This window comes from Triticum dicoccoides, chromosome 7B (genome assembly GCF_002162155.2).
Source record: "Triticum dicoccoides isolate Atlit2015 ecotype Zavitan chromosome 7B, WEW_v2.0, whole genome shotgun sequence".
NCBI lineage: Eukaryota > Viridiplantae > Streptophyta > Magnoliopsida > Poales > Poaceae > Triticum > Triticum dicoccoides.
Genome location: NC_041393.1, coordinates 39739355 through 39748072, shown reverse-complemented (window position 1 = coordinate 39748072; position 8718 = coordinate 39739355).

The following is an 8718-nucleotide window of genomic DNA, read 5'->3' as shown; positions in this document are numbered from 1 at the left end:
GGAGTAAAGGGAGCACCTCTGTGATTGTCACGACCGGTTCATCCGAGCTCGGACCTCAGACTGGGTGAAGCCGAAAGCTAGCGCTCTTATTGTTTTCAATCATGGTCGGCACACAACGGAACTCATGAGTACAAAACATCTATTGCACAAGTCTCATAGTGACAATGAGCAACCGAAGAAAGGTATCGGTGGAGGTACTATTTTCTTCGAAGATGCTTCTTACACTTCGTTAGTAATATAGCATAAGTTCCCTGAGCACGCTTCGTCTGTTATAGCCTTATGGCATGATTGCCTGGTTATCAGAAACACCGTCGATATTATCGACAGGTGGAGTACATAACACTTTTCGGTCCTTAACCGAAGAGGGAGAAGCCGACGGTCGGTTAAGACACGTCCAAAGTTCGGGTGAACACAAATGCGATATAAGTACTTCGGTGCATACAATCATCATACATAAAATTCTTTTACCCAAGTCACTTGGGGGCTCTTAAAATTTATATGAGTTATTTTATAGTAAATGTGTTTCCTTCTTGGTCGTTGCAAAGGGCTGACCCGCATGAAGTCTTGAGATCGGATGCATCATGTTAAAGGACGACAGAAGCACAATTTGTTTTTTCCAATTTTCGGGTTGGCACTGAACACTTGATCTTGTTCGGACGTCAAGTTTTTACTGACGTTTTTTGGTTTTCCAAAGCTTATGGCACTTTCAGACTAATTGTGTGTTTACAGCACAAGTCTCGCGGTGCAACGCCGGACACCTTTTAGGGATTCGGCAAAAACATTCTCGGATTTTGCTATATATGCATCGGTTTCAAATTGTGTCTTTGGTCAATAGTTGGGTTGCCCAGCTTTTGTGCTTGCCTCCTACGTTCCGCTTTGTTCGGATAGGTGTGCAAAGGGAGAACCACTACTATTGTGCTTCCAGCTCGCATGGTTAAGCACCACAGTGGAGAAAGCCAAAAACTGACTGTCACAATAAGTGTAAACTGGTCACTGATCCGATGACTATGATAAATGACGAGCATTCATAACATTGGCCGAAGTGTTTACGGCTTGACCTCGGATGTCACCGAACACTAACCCCTCCACAGTTTAAATCTCCTATGACTAAGTAAAGTTATAAAGCCCGCATATCTGATTGCCTCGTTCCCTCTAACACAACCGCCTTCGGGCACCGAGACGTCGGCTAAGGGTTGTCTTGTCATTGTGGAAACACCCTGTGTAGTATCTACAAAGGGGTAGAAGCCGACGATGGGCCACTTTCAAATGGTAAACGGTTGCAATGGAGTCAAAATAAACATATTATCAGCATTTGTATTTAATATACAATCGCCGCCTTCCGTAATCATCATTATAAAGCCATAAATATACATCAGTTTGACTTAAGATTTTGGCCCAGCTGGGTTGCCTGGCTCCTATGCTTACCCCTACGTTCCCGATTGTTTGGTTAGGTGGTAAAGGGAGCACCTCTGTGATTGTTACTACCGGGTCATCCGAGTAAGTACCTCAGACTGGGTGAAGCCGAAAGCTAGCAATCTTAAAGGATCACATTGGTCGGAAATGATGGAAGTGAAAATTTTGGTTCATTAATAACATAGAGTTTGGGAACTTTCCCCGAACTAAATCCGCAATATTTTCCTCCCACGTTGACCGGAGGTGAGGTTTCATGATCATGATAAGCATGACGACCCAAAGAAAGGAACCGATAGCGGGACTATTTTCCTTGGAAGATGTTTCTTACATTACGTAATATAACATATCTCTCTGTGTACCTTTGTTTATAAAACGGTATGGCCGAATTGCCTTGTTTTCCATAAATCTTTGCCCTTATAACGGCTTCATAAAGTAGGAAAACACTCCCCAGCTACTGGCCGAAGAGGTTGAAGCCGATGGTCGGTCAACAAAGTTTCATACAATGTGGATCCGAGCATTAATGATGTAAAGTGCTTGGATACATAGAGTCATTACACATAATTTGTGATTATACTATGGATATCTATCCTTAATTCGGCCACCCGTGCCTGCATTAAGGCTCGAGGGCTACTGGGCTTCGGGCTTATTATTTACAAATATTAAAGGGGCACATTGATCCCCTGATCTGGTGTTGCCACCCGACCAGTGTCTCGGGGGCTACTGCATTGCCTATTCAATGCAGGAAATTCAAAGTGCTCAGTGTTCGGCTTTACCGAACTATGCGCAAACGCATCTTCGGACAACAATAGGTACCATATGGACCTTTCCGGCATCAAGCTGGTATATTACATCAACTTCTCAAGACCCTCTCTCAAGGGCCCGTTCGTCGATCACTATTATCTCTAATATGTTACATTGCGTTTCTATTCCTATGTATGCTGCCGAGCTAGGAGTTGATCCTCAGGCCGATTTCGCGCATCGACCTGAGTCTCAGGGGCTACTAGGAATAGTGGTTTCATGTTTTCCTTCAGGTGCATCTCGGGTTTTAGTCTAATACACACCTTGAGGGCTACTAGATATACATATATTGGCTATATACCTCGGAAGAGAATAAATTGCACCAGTTAAAAATATTCACAAAAAATTAGCCCACGGTCGGGGTGGTGCACCACCTTGGAAGCAGTCCGGCATAAAGCTCGGGCGCCAGTGGCTGGCTCCATAGAGGGCATTTCCGACATTAAGCTCGGCTAAACTCCTTCAACTTTTTTGAATCAAGGTGATCTATGACACCTCGAATACAGTCCAGCGTTGGAGCTCGGACGCAAGAGGACACTGCCGCCCGAGAACAACTTCAAACCCGAGGTGTGGCGTAAAAATAACAAGGCATTGATAAAGGCCGGAAACTTAAAGGGGCTCCTCGGATACCCGACGTGTAAGCTCTTCGGGTGCACTTCGGCGATCCTGAAGATCGAAGATGAGAAGATTTGTTGAACCAGTTTTCAAGACCGACGAGCAAAGATGAAGAACAGTTCGGAAGAATCGAGGAGCGTCCCCAACTTGAAGACCGGTTCAGGGGGCTACTGACAATGTCCTGGACCAGGGGGTACTCACCACGTCGTCTCCCGATTAGTTGGATTGGGTCGAGGACCCCCATGGCCGTATACTCATGGGCCAGTTCGGACAGCTGTCGCATACAAGGAAGATTCCATAAGACTTGGTGATCAAGACAAGGACTCCTCGCCCACCGGCGTATTCGGCTAGGACTCTTGTTATCCTAGGCCTCTGGTACATTATATAAACCGAGGCCAGGCTAGTCGATAGATGATTATGGCATTACTCATCATACCTCTAGGGTTTAGACCACAACATATGATCTCGGGGTAGATCAACTCTTGTAACCCCTATACTCATTAAAGTCAATCAAGCAGCATGTATGGTATTATCTCATCAAGAGAGCCCGAAGCTGGGTAAAATGCTGTGTTTGTGTTACCATCGATCGTAAGACGCACAGCTTGGGATCCCCTACCCGAGATCTGCCGGTTTTGACACCGACACACATCACTAGAGCACACTCAACAACATAGGGGCCATGCACTAGATGGCATGATGAAATGCAACATGACAAAAGCAAAATGCAATATGGCAAGTGGTGAGCATGCAATGCAATAAAGTAAAACAACACATAAAAACAAGAGATGCCCCAAAGATGGAACCCAAATGGAATTGGATGGAGATCAAAATGGATATATTGCCAAAATGGGAAGTTTACATATGGGGTGTTACAAGTTCCTTGGAAGAGTTGCCAACCTTTCTTTTCTTCTCCTTGGCTTTGACCCTGTGATCACATTGGAGTGTTAACACATATATGGCAATAAGTTTTAAGTTATAAGTAAATGCAAAGACTCACCTTCGGTTTACAATGAAGACATGCAGTTGGGTTTGAGATGAGCCGCCTGAAGATGGTGGCGAATCCTAGTAATTGGAGTCATAAGGGTTAAGAGGATGTCTCATAAGACCAGCTTTGGGTAAAGTAGAAGTTGGACCGTGTGGCACTTCAGCAGGCCGCTTACGGGCAGAAGGTTCATGAGTTAACCCGGCCATTAAATCGCCCGAGCCGCCACTCCGAGTCTGGCGTCTTAGCTCATGCTGAGTTTTTAAATAAACTGTGGATCTAAGTGAGCACCTGGGAGGTGCGGAGTCTAAACCAGAAGAGATAGGAATTACCTAAATGTTGTCAGCCCGGCTTGTAGCAACCTCATCCTGAGAATAAGAGGTGTCAACTAATTGAATAAAGAGTTGGCCAAGAGAGTCAAGTTCTGTGTTAGCTAACCCGTGAGATCCCATAATTGATTGTCAGCGTCAAGAGAATCGAGTTCTACCTCTAATTGATTCTCAGCGTCAGCTGACTCGCCCACAGGAGATGGCTTAGCTGCGACATCTGGCTTGTTTTTCTTTGATTTCAGGTCAGTTTTGTTTTTGGCCACAACAATCTTTATCTTTCTTTTCTAGAAAGCAGAGTCGAACTATGCAATGAAGAAGGATTAACAAGCGAGGCACATAATAAATGAAGGATATTTAAGCCGGACATAAACTAGTACTTATAGCTGGGGCCGGGTTGAGTTTGAAGAATGGTAACAGTCCTATATTCTTATAGTTTTCTTTAGACTCCCAAGCAAAGAGTTCACAATTTGAAAGATCTCTTCAGCAGTAAAATTATTGGAGCTATACCGCTAAGGGTCATCTGACTCGCCTGAATATTCATACATTAAGCCGGGGTGACGCTTAAAAGAAGAATTCTCCACGAGACCCAGCAACGGGCTTAGTCGACTCCAGTTAACCCATTAGCTAATAAAGCTGTTACTTTTGGATAGTATTGGAGTACTTCAGTATGTTCATCTGGCAGAAGCTTGCTTGGCGGATCAAAATTGATAGGAAGGCAATCAGCCCTATAACCCGGCAGAGGGTTCTCATTAGTTGGGGCAGTGTTCTTGCAATAAAACCAAATTTTTATCCATCCTTTGGGGTGGCTTGGTAAGGTGGATGCAGGAAAGCAGTCGTCTCTGGATCGAGACTTCACCCAATTCTTGACTCGAACCATTTGTGCATTCAGTCTGGCAGTTTATCTAGAAGAATTCTCTGAAGAGAGCAACAGTTAGCTCTACTTGCAGATAAACTTCACAGAAAGTTTGAAAGTTGCAAAGGTTTGTCACTGAGTTTGGGCCTATATCTTGAGGATGAAGATTTAAATAGTGCAAGGCGTCCTGAAAAAACTTTGACCCAGGTGGTGTAAAGCCTCTGAGGATATGGTCAGTAAAAACTATCACTTCTCCTTCACCAGGATTGGGAACATTTTCTCCTTGACTAACCCACCAGCCAATCTCTTCCTGAGTCGCCAAGAGACCTTGGCCCACATAATCCTTAAGGATTTCTTCAGTAACTAGGGAAGGGCCCTAGTTAGAGAGAGTGGTTTTGGTCGTATTGAGTCACCTAAGGATGAATGAAACTGCAGAATAAGAGTATGGTGGGTTACTTACAAGAAGTAATGGCTTGTTATCACTGTCATATGAGTAAAGCAATATAAATATAAGTCACCCTAAACAAAGGCGAGTTATGTAAAAGATGCAGTTTCTAGAATGCTAGCAGATTAAGGAAATGGTTAGTCACCCAAGATGCAGCGGTGAGTTATCCAAAGTTCAGGATTGTTGAAAATTCTGCTAAGTATGGGGCGAACAAGTTTCACAATCAACAACTATATTTATGGATCTATGGATAGTTCAAAAAATAATAATTGCTAAACCTAAAAGGTGGTAAAGGAAGAACTAGCAGGCTACCCATTGATTCTAGAGAGAATACAAGTTGTCCAAGGTATAAGATGGTGTTAAAAATGCTACCGCAATACTTCTATGGTGTTTCAGATCAAAAACAAGTTCTACTCGAAGATATGATGAACTAAGAAGAGGATGAACGTCAATGAACTCCACGAACTCAGGTGACCTAATGTAGATCTGAGAAAGAAGATAAGTGGTACCTGACAATGATGGAAGAAAGTGGAGGCGCGCTGCTGAGTCCCGATGATGACGGGGAGGTGTTGCGACCTCGAGCAAAGAAGGCTGGCGCAGCTCAACGAACGCGGTGGAGCTACGGCTGTGAAGGGGCTCACGAGGAAGAAAGAGAAGTGGAGAAGACGAGGTAAAAGGTAAAAGGAGGTCCCTCGTGCCTATTTATAAAGGAAAGTAACAATAAATGGCTAGTGTGAGAATCGAGGAGGCACAATAAATTTTACAACAAAGGGACGCCTCAATTTTTGGAATGATGGATTTATACAAACATTTGTTATGACGTCATGAAGGGTTTCCCGAAATCAAGGAGGTGACATCATTTCTTTATGGCGGGTTATGAAGATTTTTCAAGACCGCGATTAAGACAGGTGAAAGGAAGACTTGCCAGACGGAGGAGTTTAAGATTAACATGAACAAGTTCAAATCAATCTGGGGCCTAATGTTGGGATATGACCCTGCAATATAACCCATCCAGGAAGGGCCCGGTTAGACCATTGGCGACTCACGGAGTTAAGGCTTCAGACACGCCCAAGTACTAAAGGGCGACTCACAAGATGGGCCTACTTAAAGCCTAAGACCAGGAGACGGCGTGTGGCCCAAAGGTGTAAGCCACCATATGATGATTTGCCTTACCAGGCAAGGTGATCTAGAGTGACTCAGTCACGGGTCATAACCTGTCCTAGACTCTTGTAAGCTGGCAGCCTCGACCTATATATAAAGGTGAGTCCCCGACATAGAATAGACATGTTACAATCAATCGAGAGCTAGGTTAAGCGAATCCACTCCCTTGTAATTGATACTCAAGCAATAAGCAACAAGAGCAGGAGTAGGCTTTTACCTCCACCATGAGGGGCCGAACCTGGGTAAACTCGTGTCTCTCGTCCCGCTCAACCCCGACAAGCTAATCACCATAGCAATGGCCTCGCACCTAAGTCCTTTCACTAGGGTATCTTCCGTGACAAAACCACGACACGTGGGCCGAAAGGTGGGCCATTTTGTAACTACTATAAGGCCGAACTACGGGACGTCTCCATATCCGGACAAGGAGCTTTTTATGCCTTGGTGTGACCTCTGAGTCAAGATGAGAAGAATCGACATGTTTATCCCTTCCTTGTAGTCGACCATGTGTAACCCTAGCATATATAAACTGGAGGGTTTAGTGTGTAGAGGCTAGAACAACAACCATCATCCTACTAGTTTAGGGTTTAGTTCATCTGATCTCGTGGTAGATCGACTCTTTAATCCTCATATACACAACCAATATAATCAAGTAGGACGTAGGATTTTACCTCTTCGAGAGGGCCTGAACCTGGGTAAACATTGTGTCCCTAGTCCCTTGTTCCCTATTGATCCAAGATCCACAGCTCAGGACCCCCTACCCGAGATCCACCGGTTTTGACACCAACATTGGTGCTTTCATTGAGAGTTCTGCTATTGGATCGTCGAAGGATTGATGGCCAGCTTTTGGCGGTCGGTAGCATCGTGCTGCATGCGGACTCGACCGGTCATCTCGACCAGGTCGACAGTTTCATCGCTGAGCACCCGATCAGGTTTGGTAACTTAGAGTACGCCACTGATGCTCGTGGCGATCTGATCTTCACCGGCCTATGACCTTCACCTGAGGCCGCCCGGGGACCTTGAAGCATCAACTTCGGGCCCCCTCCCCGATCCGATCTTGGGATCGGCCCTTATCCCGCGGCCGCTTTGAGCTTGGATCCCAACATTACGTCCGAAGACCAGGAGTCACTCTCGGCCGGACTCCTTACCGAAAATCTGGCCTTAAGCCTTGGTGACAATTCAACATCCAGACACCAGGAACCAGCCCTGTCCGAATTCACTCCTCGCCTGACCATCACTCCAGAGGTTAACTCTGAAGAAACCTCAAACTCCAATCTGACCAGTCTCGCCCTGTTAAATGAGGCGCTAGACCGGATCCAGATGATGACTATTTTGGATGGCCCACCCTCAGCCTGCACCCAGCAACACTGTAACGCCCCGGATTCGTTGCGCCAGGTGTCCGCCAGTTATTCGCTATCTTTGCCATGTCATTTGATTGCGTGTTGCATTTTATCATGTCATCATGTGCATTTCATTTTGCATACGTGTTCGTCTCATGCATCCGAGCATTTTCCCCATTGTCCGTTTTGCAATCCGGCGCTCCTATGCCCTCCGGGTTCCCCTTTTTGTCTCTCGTTGTGAGCTGGTGTTAAACTTTCTCGGAATGGACCGAGTCTTGCCAAGCGGCCTTGGTATAGCACCGGTAGACCGCCTGTCAAGTTTCGTGCCATTTGGAGGTCGTTTGATACTCCAACGGTTAACCGGGTAACCGTAAAGCCCCTCTCTCTTTGCAGCCCAACACCCCTCCAAAGTGGCCCAAAACCCATCTAACTCCCCTCCATGTTCTCGGTCGTTCAATCACGATCGCGTGGCCGAAAACCGCTCCTCATTTGGACTCTCCTAGCTCCCTCTACCTATAAAATATGCCCCTCCCTCGAAATTCACGGTCAAATCCCCCCGAAACCCTAGAAAACCTCCCTCCACGCCGCCGGACATGTCCGCCGACGGCCGGACACGTCCGCGCCGCCGCTCCCGGCGAATCTCAGCGCGACACCTGTCCGCCGGCGCCGTCCCCGCGCCGCCGGCCCGCGGAGCCCATCCGGGGCCCGCGCGGGCCCAGATCCGCCGCCGCCCGGCCCGTCCGTCCCCGCCGCCTCGCGCCTCGTCACCGGCCGCCGTCGCGAGCGCC